Source organism: Suncus etruscus, chromosome 11, assembly GCF_024139225.1.
Source record: "Suncus etruscus isolate mSunEtr1 chromosome 11, mSunEtr1.pri.cur, whole genome shotgun sequence".
Classification (NCBI taxonomy): domain Eukaryota; kingdom Metazoa; phylum Chordata; class Mammalia; order Eulipotyphla; family Soricidae; genus Suncus; species Suncus etruscus.
In genome coordinates, this window is record NC_064858.1 from 54,725,999 (window position 1) to 54,740,403 (window position 14,405).

The following is a 14,405-nucleotide window of genomic DNA, read 5'->3' on the forward strand; positions in this document are numbered from 1 at the left end:
TCTTTGTGGTGAGCTTCATATCTTATCAAATACTTTCTCTGCATCTATTAATATGATTATATAGTTTTTATTTTTCTTTTTGTTGATATGGTGTATTATGTTGATTTATTTACAATATTAATCTATCCTTGCATTTCTGGGAATGCAAGGAAACATACTTGGTCGTGTTGAATAACCTTCTTGATGAGACATTGGATCCTGTTTGCCAGAATTTTGTTGAGGATCTTGGCATCTTTGTTCATCAGTGATACTGATTTGTAGTTTTGTTTTTTCTGTAGCACATCTGTTTGGTTTTGGTAGCAAGGTGACATTCGCTTCATAAAACTATTTAGGAGTGTTCCTGATTCTTCAATTTCATGAAAGAGCCTGCAGAGGATTGGTAGAAGTTCCTCTTGAAAGGTTTGAAAGAATTTGTTAGTGAATCCAACTGGGCCTAGGCTTTTGTTTTTAGGAAGACTCTTGATGACCATTTTAATTTCTTCAGTAGTGTTGTGTCAGTTTAGATATGCAAGATCATCTTGGTTTAACTGTGGAAGTTTATAAGAGTCCAAGAATTTATCCATATCCTCCAGGTTTTCATGTTTCGTGGCATAGAGTTTCTCAAAGTAGTCTCTAATTACCCTTTGAATCTCTAAAGTATCTGTGGTGATCTCCCCTTTTCATTCCTAATCCATTGTATTAGATTTTTCTCTCTCTGTTTCTTTGTGAGTTTTGCTAGTGTTTATCGATCTTTTGCTTTTGTTGATTGAATTGTTTGAATTGTTTATTGGATTTCCACTTTATTGATTTCTGCTCTAAGCTTCGTTATTTCCTTCTGCCTACCTGTTTTTGGTTCCTTTTATTTGTCATGTTCTAGTTTTGAAAACTGTGTCATTAAGCTTTTCATTATTTCTCTTCTTCTGGCTGTGTTTGGGTTTCTTTTTTTTTTTTTTCCTGCTTTTCTAGCTTCTTAAGGTGTCCTTGTAAACTGTTGATTTTGTACTTTTCCTCTTTCCTGACATAGGCCTGTATTGCTATTAGTTTCCCCCTAATTACTGCTTTTGCTGTGTCCCACTGATTTTGAAAATTTGTCTCTTCATTATCATTCGTCTCAAGGAATCTTTTTATTTCTTCCTTGATTTCCTCTTTGATCTAACAATTTTTGAGTAGTATGTTGTTTAATCTCCAGATGTTGGATTTTCTTCATAGTTTACTTTATAGTACATTTTGATTTCTGTTGCATAATGGTCTGATGGGATACTTCTAATAATTCTTATGTTCGTGACTTTGTGCAAGATAGATTTATATCCTAAGGCATGGCCTATTCTAGAGAAGATTCCATGTGCACTTGAGAAGAATGTATATTCTGATTTCTTGGGGTGGATAGCCCTGTATAGGTCCATTAGTCCCATTTCTTCTATTTTCTCATTTAGGGCTCTTATGTCTTTGCTAGTTTTCTGCTGGTGGATCTGTCTATGGCAATAGTGGAGTATTGAAATCTCCTACTACTATCACATTTCCTTCTATACGTTTCTCTAGATTTGTGAGCAAATGCCTTACCTATCTTGCTGACTCTACAGTTGGTGCATAAATATTGATCAGAGTTAGTACTTCTTGGTCTAATGTTCCCCTAATCAATAATTAGTGACCCTCTTGGTCTCTGAGCACCTTCTTGAGGTTGAATGCAATTTGGTCTGATAGAAGAATGGCTGTCCTGGCTTTTTTTCCTGTTGGCTTGAATAATTGATTTCTATCCTTTAATTCTAAGCCTGTGCCTGCCCTGTTGTTTTAGGTGTGTTTCTTGAAGCCAACAGATGCCTGTTTTTTTTTTTTTTTTTTCTGATCCTTAACACTGTGTCTTTTCATGGGGGAATTTAGCCCATTGATATTTAAGGAGATTACTGCCAGAGAGGGTTGTAGTGCTATTGTATTGAGTATAATGGTTGTTGTTACAATCGGGGGGTTTGGATTTTTTAGAACATCTTTGAGAAATTCATTTAGAAATGGTTTGGTTAGAGCAAATAGTGTGAGTTTTTTTTTGTCTAAGAATTTTTTAAGTTCTAGTTTTCATATGAATGAGAGTTTTGCTGGGTAGTATACTAGAGGTTGGAAGTTTATTTCACTCAGTAATTTAAAAATGTCACTCCACTTTCTTGTTGCTTGCATGGTTTAAAATGGGAGGTCTGGTTTGATTTTTATGTCTCTTTCTTTGTATTTGAGGGTTTTTCTCTCCTTTATTGTTTTAAAGAATTCATCTTTTTCTTTGTTCTTTGTCAGTTGTATTACCATATGTCTTGGTGTTGATATGTTAGAGTCTATTTTATTGGGGAAACTTTTCGACTCTGGAGGCCAGCTCTTGCCAGGTATGGGGTTTGGGGAGGCCCCATGTCAGGCCTTCTCCCTAGCAGCAGAAGTTTGGGTTTAGTTTTTTGATCCATTTCGCCACTCTGTGCCTCTTAACGAGTGCATTTAGTTCATTGACATTGAGAGAGATAATTGTCATGGAATTTATTGCCATCTTTGTGTAGACGTTTGGAATGTTTGTTGGTCTGTTTTGTCTTTAAAATAGATCTTTCAGTTTTTCTTTTAAAGGTGGTTTTGAGTCTGTAAAGTTTTTGAGCTGTTGTTTATCTGTGAAGCTATGTATACTTTCTTCAAACCTGAAAGTGAGTTTTTCTGGGTGCAGTATTCTTGGTGAAACATTTATTTCATTGAGTTTTGTCACTATATCCCACCACTGTTATCTAGCCTTGAGTGTTTCTGGTGACAGGACTGCTGTAAATTTTAATAATGCTCCCTTTCATGTAATTTCCCTTTTTGATCTTGCTGCTTTCAGAATTCTGTCTCTATCTGTGGGATTCATCATTGTGACTAGGATGTGTCTTGGGGTGCTTTTTCTGGGGTCTTTTTTAGCTGGTACTCTTTGGGCATGCAGAATTTGGTCACATGTTTTCTTTAGCTCTGGTAGTTTCTCTGTGATGATTTTCATGACTGCTGATTCTTCCTGTAGATTTTCTTCCTGGGTCTCTGGGACTCCAATGATTCTTAGGTCGTTTTTGTTGAGCTTATCAAAGACTTCTATTTTCATCTGCTTATATTCTTTGAGTAATTTTTCCATTGTCTGATCATTTGATTTAAGGCTTTTTTCCAGTCTCTTCTGCTGTGTGGAGTTGTTATGCATCGCATCTTCCAGCGCACTAATTCTATCCTCAGCTGCTGTTAACCTGTGGGAAAGCTCATCCATTATGTTCTTCAATTCATCTACTGAGCTTTTAAGACCTGTTATTTGACCTGATATTTCAGTTTGGACTTTTCTGATTTCTATCTTCATATTCTCTTGATTCTTATTAGTGTTCTGATCTATATTTTCTTAGAGTTCTGTGAGCATCCTCCATATTTCTTCTCTAAACTCCATATCTGAAAAACTACCTAGGTGGTTGGCCGTTGTTGGGTCATCAGAGTTTCCATCTTTATTCTCTATGCCTGATGTTGGTTTGCGTAGTTTCCCCATTGTCATGCTTGTTTTGTGGGTTCTTAACTAGGGATTTTCTTCCTGGGTCTCTGGGATTCAAATGATTGTTATTTTTTATGTTAAATTTATCATAGACTTCAACTTTTTAAAATATATTTTTTATTCAAGTAAAATGATCATAGTTGGGTTACAGTCATAAACAGAATACCTCCCTTCACCAGTGTAACAATCCCCCCTCCCCCTTCCCATCCCCTGCCTGTATTCAAGACAGGCATTCTACTACAATTATTTGTTTTTAAGTTCAGTAAATTATATTTTTTCCTTAAAGGATAAGAGTAAAAAAAATATAGTAAAGTTGTGATAGTGGCAATCGCCGTTGTTTGCATAGGTCCAGAAAAATGGGAAAAATGGAAAAAAGTCCTTGACATGATTACAAAAAGGCCTCACCCTAGTAATTTATTGGCATAAGACCGATTCTGAGTTCCAGGCATACCAGTCTGTCCAACCAGAGTCATTCTCCATGGTCCCGGTAAAACTTTTTCACACATTAGCTATTGTTGGTATCAGATTCTTATACTTAAAGATTTTGGATTCTGTGCATTCTTTCATTGATGTCAGATTGATGTGGAACACCCTCTAGTTTCAGCATACCATTAAGTGGAGCAATCTACCCTGCAAACAGGCTGTTCCTGAGTCATCTGGGTGTTGAGAGCACTCCTTGGAGTAAATCAATGCCAAGGCAGTGGTAGGTCTTCCCTGGTAGAGGCTTGGATAGTGGTAATGTTATAGACATTTGTGGTTGTTTCCATAGATGGTTTCCATTGTTCAGGTGTGTGTGGGCGATACCCATTTTTCTGAGGCCTAAGCCAAATCATTATGCCAATGTTCAGGGTTAAGGCCTACTTGCATTACCAAATTTGTGTTCTCATCTCTATTAGATAAGAACTTGTTTGCATATGTATTATTTTCCAATTTTAATGTATCTATGCAAAAGAGAAGCAATGCCAAAAGATATTGTTGGTGCATCTGGGGGCAGACAAATAAAGTCCAACATACCCCGTAACTTGGTTCAAACATGAAATTTATACAGAGATACTCTTCTACCAGTATTGCTTATAAAACAGATCTCAAAGGGGGGAAATCAAACAATCAAATAATAAAACCAGTGGGCAAAATTGTCACTATATGAGTATGTTCAAAAAGAGTTATAGATATTAAGGGAAAACATCTGAGATATACAAAGGAGATACACATGTCCCCTTTATGTTTTAGAAATATTCAAGAGGGAGGGTGTTGTTTCTGAGACACCACTTTGGTCTGTGATTTGGACAAGCGAAGAGCACATGGATCCATGTCCTCCCCAGGTTGCCTGCTGAAGCTTCCGACTCCCCGAGAGGCGTTTGCTTCCTAATTGCTGGAAGTTGGAAGTTCACCAGTCCCCTCTCAGCCCTTTGCAGGAACTAGGAAGCCTGGAGTCTCTTTTAAATTGCACCTTGCCGGGACCCACTCGCTGGGACCCTGAGCAGGTGTTCAGGAATAACCCTGGGGACTGGGAGGAAGAAGAGAGAAGGCTGTGGGGAGCAGCCGAGGCTGCATCTTCCCCTTAGCTTGGCCAAAATGCCTACAACGTGGAGCCTTGCCGTGATGTGTTGCCTGTTGAAGCTTCAGACTCCACCCAAAAAATTACTGTGAAAGATATGTAATCCACCTTGGCAAAAACAAAAATTATTAGTACAGAAAAATGGTTAACTGTGGGGTAAGAGGAGATGGGAGTGAGGGAGTTAAGAAATAACACAAGCTCCTGGACAGCTTTCAGATTATGACAAACAAATGAAAGACAATGATATCTAAATTATTGTCAATATATCACACTAGACAGGTTTATTAAGGAAACTTGCCTGGTAATTCCTAAAGCCAGAAACTATTGCGCTGCTATTCCCACCTTGCTGGCTTGCCCAGGCATGTGGGTCAGGGGAAGCCCTGGAGTTCCAGAGGAAGGAGGTAGAGGGGTGCTAGGGTGACCCATGTCCCGCACCCCTTCCTAGGCCTGGTTAAAGAGGCCTTTGGCATGGCGGAGGGCTGCCAAATGCCATGCTGGCAGAACCTCCCAGTTCCCAGGAAGAGAAGAGATCCTTCCAGAGTTGGAAGGCCGGAAGGTCAAAGCCCCCACCCCAGACCCTCCCTCTGGAGCTGGGAGGAAATGGGGAAAGCCTAGGGAAACCAATAAGCTCCTCCAAGGGACCCACCTCACTGGCTTGTCCAGGCATGTGGCCAAGGAAAGCCCTGGAGTTCCGGAGGAAGGAGGTAAAGGGGTGCTGGGATGATCCATGTCCCGCTACCCTTCCTAGGCCTGGTTAAAGAGGCCTTTGGCATGGCGGAGGGCTGCCAAACTCCATGCTGGCAGAACCTCCTGACTCCCAGGAAGAAAAGAGATCCTTCCAGAGTTGGAAGGCCAGAAGGTCAAAGCCCCCACTCCAGACCCTCCCTTTGGAGCTGGGAGGAAAACTGGAAAAGCCTAGGGAAACCAATAGGCTGCTCCAATGGACTCACCTGGCTGGCTTGCCCATGCATGTGGCCAAGGAAAGCCCTGGAGTTCTGGAGGAAGGAGGTAGAGGGGTGCTGGGGTGACCCATGTCCCTCACCCCTTTCTTTTTTTTTTTTTTTTTTTTTTTGGTTTTTGGGCCACACCCTATGACGCTCAGGGGTTACTCCTGGCTATGCGCTCAGAAGTTGCTCCTGGCTTCTTGGGGGACCATATGGGACACCGGGGGATCGAACCGCAGTCCGTCCTAGGCTAGCGCAGGCAAGGCAGGCACCTTACCTCCAGCGCCACCGCCCGGCCCCCCCTCACCCCTTTCTAAGCCTGGATAAAGAGGCCTTTGGCATGGCGGAGTGCTGCCAAACCCCATACTGGCAGAACCTCCCAGCTCACAGGAAGAAAAGCGATCCAGAGTTGGAAGGCCGGAAGGTCCCAAAGACATCAACTTTAATCTGCTCACATTCCTTGAGTAATTTTTCCACTGTCTGATCATTTGCATTGAGGTTTTTACCTAGTCTCTTCTGCTGTATAGATTTGTTCTGTATCTCATTTTCCAGCTCACTGATTCTGTCCTCAGCTTCTGTTACTCTTTTGGAGAGGGTTTCTATTGAGGTTTATATTTAATCTACTGAGATTTTTAGTCCTATTACTTTAATCTGGAATTTTCTGATTTCTGTCTTTGTGGTCTTTTCAGCTTGATCTATTTTTAAATAGTTTTTATTGAGACTAATGTGAATTATAAGTCTTTCACGGTTATGTTTAATATATATAGTGCCAGTGAAGTGGGACCATTCCCCACCACCAATGTCGACTACCCTTCACCATGTTCCTAGCATGCATCCTGTACCCCCACCTTTAACCCCCCAGGACTGCTGGTGTAACATCCCTTTTGTGTATAGTTTGTGTGGTTTGGGTCTCTTGATTTATTTTCGTTGACTTTGTGTTGAGTATTAGGTTTGATCATTTTTTTCCCACTCAATGCTCAATGGTCGTGAGACTACTTGCCCCTGGTATCATCCATATTTTTCTCAGTTTATAAGGGAGAACACAATAATCCAAGTTCTATGGTTCTGTTAAAAAAGAAAAAGACAAAGAAAAAAAGCGGAAAGGGGCCCCTGTCTAGAGGCTATGTCTATAAATGTAAAAGAAGAAAAGAAAGAGAAACAAACAAACAAACTAAACTAAGCAAAAATTTAAAAAAAAGGAAGGGGGGACTGGTTGGTGAGTTGGGTTTTTTTTTTTTTTTTTTTTTTTTTTTTTTGCATAGCACTGTAAGTATTGGGGAAATAAAAAAGGAGATTTCCTTGGCCTAAGAGGCATAGGGTTTCTCCACCCTTGAAGCATATTGTAATGGGATCTTTTTCAGGCTTCAGTCATACTCATTGTCAAACCCCGAAGTCTTTTTATGGTGCCAGAAAATGTTCTGCTCAGTTGTGGTTGTCAAAGTCAGTCATGTAATTTGAAATCTTAGTTTTTGCACAAGTTTTAAGATGAAATCTAAGATAGACTCTTTCTTTATGGTCCCAGGAAAAGTTTTGCTCAGCCGTGGTTGTTGTAGTCAGTTTTCTGTAATTAGAAATTTTGATTTTTGCACAGATCTTAGGACAGAGTGGCTTCTGACTTTTCATCTCCCTGTTAGGTGGTAACATAGGGCAACATGTCCTTAGATCAAGCTGTTCTATTTCCTCATTGTCAAGTTCAAGTTGTTGTATGAATCTACCTTGGCCAAGTTGGTGCCGGAGCAGTATTAGAGACTCCTCCAGGGGGAGTTTGATTCCTGGTGCTGTTTCAGGTAACTGTGTTGATTTTAAGGTTGGGATCTTGGATTTGGGGTTAGACGGTCAATGTCTGATCACATGAGGTCTAGTTTGGGTTCTCATGACACTGTATATGGTATCCAGTTTGATTGTGCACTGAGGTTTAAAATTAGGTTGTCCATCCTTTGTTTCCAAGGACTCCTGTGGACAAAGAAGCTGAAGGATTATTTTATACCTGGTGAAATTAAGGCATTATAACATTTTGTTGGTAATCACTACAGTTGGAGTCCAGGCTTCCTTTATATTCTGCATCTGGTTCTGTGGATAAATACATTAGGACATTATTATAGGCCATTATATTTAGAGGTTGATTGTATACGTGTTCATTCTAAACTGCTGTTTCCATCGTTGCTGGTTTCTTTAATGTAAAATGGATAATCTTGGCTTTCTGTTGCCCACCTCTTCTACTTCATTTGAACACTTCTCATTATATGCTGGCACTTATGGTGTTTGGAGTTTCTACCTTTTAACCCTTGTATTTGTTCATGGAGTAATATGTGATGTGTATTCTAAATACCTCAAAGAATTGCTATCATTCTGTATTTCTTTCTTCTCTCTTTATTGATGTCTTGATTTGTATTTTCCTAATGATAAGTGATAGTGAACATGTTTTCACATGTCTCTTGGCCATTTGTCGATCTTCCTTGGAAAAATATCTATTCATCTTTTCTCCTCCTATGGCTTTATTAGGTTTTGTGAAGCTCACCTTTCTGAGTGCTTTGTACATCCTAAATATCAATCCTTTTTTTCTAATGTGTTGAGCATGAAAAATTTCCCATTCTGTTAGCTGTCTTTTAGTTTTAAGCAGTGTTTCTTTTGCCATAGAGAAACTCTTTAGTTTGATGGAATCCCATTATTTAGGTTTGATGCTATTACTCTTGCCATTGACATTCCATCATCAAAGACTTTTGAGAGGTATAGTAAATATTGACGTGTTCTGCCTAATTTTCTCTCAATGAACTTTATAGATTCAGGTCTGATTAAATGGTCTTTAATTCATTTTGAGTTGATTTTTGTGTTGGGTGTGAGGTATGAATCAATCTTTAGTTTCTTACAGGTGGTTATCCAGTTGTTCTAACACCATGTGTTGAAGAGACTATCTTTGTTCCATTTTAGGTACTTGAATCCTTTGTCAAATATTAGTTGACCATATATTTATATTTGGGGACTATATCTCTAGATATTCTGTTCTACCCCACTGGTCTTATACTCTGTCTTTGTTCCAGTACCATGCTGTTTTGATAACTATGGCTTTATAATAAAGCTTCAGATTAGGTAAAGAAATGCCACCAAGTTTCTTGTTTTTCAGTATGAATTTGGCGAACCTAGTTCTTTTGTTGTTCCAGATGAATTTTATAATTGATTGTTCTAATTCCTTAAATAATGATGTCTGAATTTGGATAGGGATTGGGTTGAATTTATAGAGTAATTTAGGTAAGATATTCAGTTTGATTATGTTGATTCTTCCTACCCATGAGAGGGGGATGTTTTTCCATTTCGTTAGGTCCTCTTCAATTTCTTTCTGAAGTGTTTTGAAGTTTTTATGGTATAGGTCTTTCACTTATCTTGTCAGGTTGTTTCTTAGGTACTTGATATTTTTAGGTACTATTCTAAATGGGATCAACTCCTTAATTTCTTTCTCCTCTACTTTGTTATTTGTATAGAAGAATGCTATTGCATTTGTGTATTCATTTTGTAGTCAGCCACTTTGCTGTACTCGCTTATTGTTTCTAGTACTTTTACTGTGGACTATTTAGGATTTTCTATGTATATCATCATACCATCTGCAAAAAGAGATACCGTATTTTGACTTCCTCTTTCCCTATCTGGATTCTTTCAATTCCCTTCTCTTGTCTGATTGCTATTGCTAGGATTTCTAAAACTATGTTGCATAGGAGTGGAGAAAGTGGGCAGCCTTGCCAAGTTTCTGATTTTAGTGGAAATCATTTCAGTTTTTCGCCATTAAGGATGTTGGCTGTGGGTTTTTTTTATAGATCTTGAAGAAGGTCTTTCCAGCCCTATTTTGCTGAGTGTTTTTATTATTAATGGGTGTTGGGTTTTGTCAAATGCCTTCTCTGTGTTGATCAATATGATCATGTGATTTTTGTCTTTCTTATAGATGTGATGCATGATGTTGATTGATTTGCATCTGTTGAACCATCCTTGCATCCCTGAGTTGAAACCCACTTGATCATAATGTATAATTTTCTGATGCATTATTAGATTCGGTTTGCTAATATTGTTAAGGATTTTTGCATCTATATTCATTAATAAAATTGGTCTGTAGTTTTCTTTTTTGGCAGTGTCTTTACCATCTTTGGGAATGAGTGTGATATTCCACTCATGAAAGGAGATAGGAAGGATTCCTGTCTTTTCAATATTTTAGAGGTTGTAATATTTTAGTGGCTGTAATTCTTCTTGGAATGTTTGATAGAATTCACCTGTAAAACCATCTGGACCTGGACTTTAATCTTGGGGAGTTTCTTAATTACTGTTTCAATTTCCTTTGCTGTGAATTGACTGTTTAGGCTTTCTACATACTCCTTATCCAGCCTCAGAAGATATTTTTTCAGCAATCTGTTGGTTTCTTCAGGGTTCTCTAGCCTAACTAGTACAATACTAAATAGTACACACCCCTGATGTCTTAGATTCTTTGGGGTTCTGTTGTAAACTGTCCTCTTTCATTTGTGATCCTATTTATTTGGGTGTTTTCCCTTTTTGGTGAGTCTTGCCAGCAATTTGTCTACCTTGTTTGTTCTTTATAAAAACCAACTTCTGGTCTCATTTACTTTTTGTATTGTTTTCTTTGTTTTTATGTTGTTTATTTCTGCCCTCGTTTTTATTATTTCTTTTCTTCTGGTTGTGTTTAGGTTTCTTTGTTGCTGTTTTACCAGTTCCCTAAGGTGTCCTTGTAAACTGTTGATTTTGTCCTTTTCCTCTCTCCTGCTATTAGTTTCCCCCTAATTACTGCTTTTTCTGAGTTCCACTGATTTTGACAATTTGTCTCTTCATTATCATTCATCTCAAGGAATCTTTTTATTTCTTCCTTGATTTCCTCTTTGACCCAGCTGTTGATTTTTTAGCATGTTGTTTAATCTCCAGGTGTTGGATTTTCTCCACAGTTTCTTTTTACAATCTATCTTGATCTCAGTTGTATAATGATTTGATGGGTTGCTTCTAATAATTCTTATGTTTGTGACTTTGTGCAAGTTAGATATATATCCTAAGGCATGGTCTATTCTAGAGAAGTTTCCATATGCATTTGAGAAGAATATGTATTCTGCTTTCTTGGGGTGGAGAACCCTGTATAGATCCATTAGTCCTATTTCCTTTTATTTCTAATTTAGGGCTCTTATATACTTGCTAGTATTCTGCCTGGTGTATCTGTCTAGTGGTGATAGTGGAGTATTGAAATCTCCTACTACTATCAAATTTCCTTTCATATGTTTCTCTAGATACGTGAGCAAATGCCTTAAATATTTTGCTGGCTCTACAGTCAGTGCATAAATATTGATCAGAGGTAGTACTTCTTGGTCTAATGTTTCCCTAATCAGCATGTACTGAACCTCTTGGTCTCTGAACACTTTCTTCAGGTTGAGTGCAATTTGGTCTGCTATAAGAATGACTGTTCCGGCTTTTTGTTTTTGTTTTCCATTGGCTTGAATAATTGATTTCCATCCTATACTATTCTATATATATATACATTCTATACTTTTGCCTATCCTGTTCTTTTAGGTATGTTTCTTGGAGGCAGCAGATATCTGGTTTTTGTTTTCTGATCTAACCCTCTACTCCGTGTCTTTTAATGGGTTGCTTTTGAGAAGGATTATGAAGAGGTTGGAGAAGGTAGTGCTGATATAGAGGATGAGGGTGAAGAATATTAATCTGTTTATTACAATTTTACATTTCTGATAACTCTCAGACTTCATTAGAAGAGGAAATAGCGATGGAAGATGGAAGAGAAAATATCTCAAAAGAGATAGAGATAAGAGAACAAAGTGTCTAACAAACAAATTATTTAAACTTCAGGATACCAAGATACAAAAATAATACAAAAATTTCTACATACAAAATGATACACATTAGGGCCTGGGCTTTTGTCTCTTAGGCTGGGGCAAGGTTGTTGGTTATAGGATAGATTCTAAAAACATTGGTGGAGGGAGGTTGACACTGGTGATGGAATTGGTACTGAAATATTGTATGTCTAAAACATAATAATGAATAAGTTTGAAAAATCACAATGCCTAAAATAAAAAATTAATAAAAAAGATAATAATCTACACTAGAATGTTTTTGCATTATGATATTGTATTTTGTCTCTATATAATGTAGAAATCATTTATTGAGAGTCTGCATCTCAGTGTACCTTTGAAGGGGAAATACAACTTAATTAACAACATCTCTCTGTAAATATCTTCCTGATAAAATTAATTTCATCTTGTTTAGTGCCAGTACTCAAAATAATATGGGCTATAACCCTATAATGGAGGCTGATCTGACCAAAAGATCTGCTCGCTTCCCCCACATGATAAGTTACATTAAGCTATCCTGAGCTGCTGACCAAAAAATATCTATATAAATATATCTCATCGGGTTTAATAAATATATCTGGACTCTAACAAATGGCATTTCTCTCACCATTCAAACACTAAAATGCTAAAGAAATTCTTTCACAGAGAAAAAGAAATAAAAGAGCATAACAATCTTGAAAACTATATTAAGTAGTAATATAGAATAAATAATATAGTGCACACAGATTATCTTGGTACAGAAAGACAATCAGAACTCAGTAATTTCAAAAGAAAAATCTAGAGTAACTCACTTATAAGAAAAGTGAAAAAAAGAATCAAGATGAGCACCAAAGGAAATCATCCAAAGTAAAAATCAGGAAAAGCTCCTGTGTGAAAAATAAAATTAATCAAAGCGATAGGTAAGTCAGTCCTATATATCATATATTAATAACCACTCTGAGTGACTGGAGTGATAACACAGAGGTAGGGCATTTGCCTTGCATGCAGCTGACCTGGATTAGACCTGGGTTTGATTCCTGGCATTCCATAGGGTCCCCTGACCTCCCAGGAGTGATTTCTGAGTGCAGAGACAGGAGTAACTGCTGAGCACCACCAGGTTGGTCCAAAAACAAAACAAACCAACAAAAAAACCTACACTGAATGTGGATTGTCTACGGGCTTCGTACACGCTCCTTTTCACACCCCAAAGTATTTTTTTGTTGCCAGGAAACTTTCCGCTCTGTTGTGGCTGATAGTATCGGGTCTCTAACTAAAGTTCTTGGTATTTTCACAAGTCATAGGATGGATAGCGTCTTTCTTTACAGTTCTAGTAGTTTTGTTCCATCACTGTTGTTGTAATCAGTCTTCTGTAATTGGTGGTCTTGATTTTGGGACGGATTCTAGGACAAACCTAGGGTAGAGTACTTTGTTGTGTTTCTAGAAATTCTGCTCTGCCGCAGTTGTCAAAGTCGGACCTCTGGAGTCAGAGATCTTGGTTATTGTACAAATCCTAGGCTGAAGCCTAGGCTAGGCTCTTTCTTATTGGTCCCAGAATAATTTTTGTACTGTCATGGCTGTCAAGGTCAGTCTTCTGTAGTTACCAATCTTGGTTTTTGTACAGATTAAAGGATGATGTGTCTTCTGGTTTCATCCTTATTGGTAGGTAAATTCTTAATAATGAGCAAGCACAGAATACTTTCATGGGTTCTTTCTAGCTAAACAAATATCCTGGCTCATGTATCTAATTTCATAACATTGAACACAAAAGAATTTTGGCAGAACTAGGTATATTTAATCAGAAAGCAACAGAGAAACCAAATTTGATATTAAGTAGAACAAGGAGTTTGCAATTAGCCTGTGATTGTTTTAATGCATTCATTGGATAAAGAAGTATTTGTTGAGCTTCTACTATTTAAATAGAACTATGAAAAATATAGAATGGTTTTATATAGATCAACATGATACATGCCAGACACAGTTGCAGGTGTTCAGTAAGAACAGAATTAAGTCATTATTTTTGTCTTTATTCAGCTGTAGTGGTGAAAAAAAGGTGAAAGCATAAGAAAAATAGAAGTATTAAGGGGGAAGTCTGTAGCTTAATCTATTCTAGGATATCAGTTGTGTGGCTTGTAAGAAGTATATAAATTTTGTTATATTAAGAAGTCAAAAAGAATGAGATTTGTCAATGAATTAGAGATGACATCCTCCTTCTTTCCTTTCCACCTTCTAGCTCCCCTACCCAAAATAAAAGATTTCAGAGGTGTAATAAGCAAGTGAAATGTATGGATTTGTCAATAACAAAAATGAGGGGAAAATATGGGAGGACATATTAGGAGCTATCAGGAATCAGGAGTTTAGTTTGGGACATGTAAAATGTTGAAATGTTTATTTCAGATGGAGATATACAAATCCAAAGTAAATCCAAAAAGTAGAGAAAAAAATCAGATAAGAGACATAACTCAGCATATATAAGATTAAAAAAAAATCAGTGAGGTTGACTGGGATGTAGAAAGAGAGAGAGAATAGACAAATGGGAACAAATTCCAAAGTCGTCAGATGTTTAACAGTGAAAGAACAAACAAGACAGA

General features: G+C 37.6%; 1 protein-coding gene across 1 annotated transcript in view; it reads right to left on the reverse strand.

The window, feature by feature from the left end:
* ANKS1B (ankyrin repeat and sterile alpha motif domain containing 1B) overlaps window positions 1-14,405 on the reverse strand; it is a 1,587,094-nt gene that overhangs the window by 729,461 nt on the left and 843,228 nt on the right.